Source organism: Buceros rhinoceros, unplaced genomic scaffold (assembly GCF_000710305.1).
Source record: "Buceros rhinoceros silvestris isolate BGI_N320 unplaced genomic scaffold, ASM71030v1 scaffold23323, whole genome shotgun sequence".
In the NCBI taxonomy this organism is placed as follows: Eukaryota; Metazoa; Chordata; class Aves; order Bucerotiformes; family Bucerotidae; genus Buceros; species Buceros rhinoceros.
Genome location: NW_010404549.1, coordinates 7,122 through 7,906, shown reverse-complemented (window position 1 = coordinate 7,906; position 785 = coordinate 7,122). Strand labels below are relative to the sequence as shown.

Genomic DNA, 785 nt, shown 5'->3' with positions numbered 1-785 from the left:
TGGTGGGAGCAGAAGCCTCACGTCTGCCACAGGGACCGGCACGGCTGAGGACGCTGCTGGGTGGGAGATGGCAGAGCAAGAACAGAGACCTGTGTCCCCCACCCGTGCTCCCGGGCAGAAGCTGTGACTGTCCTCTAACATAGGCGTTAAATGCCGTTGGGCCCTTAGGCAGAGGTCCAGGGAGAAAATCCTCCGTGGGCTGAGTTAACGTGAGGACAGAGCAGGGAATCCTGTGCCGACAGCTCAGCCCTCCCCAGTTCACCCCAGCTGGGATCACAGAGGGAAACAGGTGCTTTGGCCTCAGTGCCAGCTCCCCAAGTGCTGTGGCTCAACATGCCCGTCCCCGGCACCAGGACTCCGAGGCAGGGATGAATCCAGTGCAGAGGCTGAAACGCTGAGCCCCCTCACCCACCCAGCCCTGCTTCCCTTGGCTCAGCAGATTTTCCCTTCCCCGCCAGCTCCACGAGGCTGCTCGGCCCCTCCATGGGATGCACCGAGTGACACATCTGCGAGCAGGCACACAGAGGAGCAGAGTGAGGAGGTAACCCCAGTGCACAGCGACAGCACAGCTGGAGACAAAGCTTTGGGGAAAAAGCAGCCTCTCCTGGCCAGGGGTACCCACAGCCAGAGCGAGGTACCGCCTTGTCGCTTCCCAAGGATGCGACTCTAGCTCCAGGCAGAAGATGATCCAGACATCAGCTGGATCTGCAGCGGGCATGACACATCTGCACCACAGCGAAAGGTTTTCCCTTGGGAGAGCAGCACTGGGGATGCTGGGCTGGCGC

General features: G+C 61.4%; 1 protein-coding gene across 1 annotated transcript in view; it reads right to left on the bottom strand.

Moving 5' to 3' along the window:
- Positions 1-785, bottom strand: part of SPATA20 (spermatogenesis associated 20) — a 10,341-nt gene that overhangs the window by 3,094 nt on the left and 6,462 nt on the right. The gene's annotated exons all lie outside the window — the stretch shown is intronic.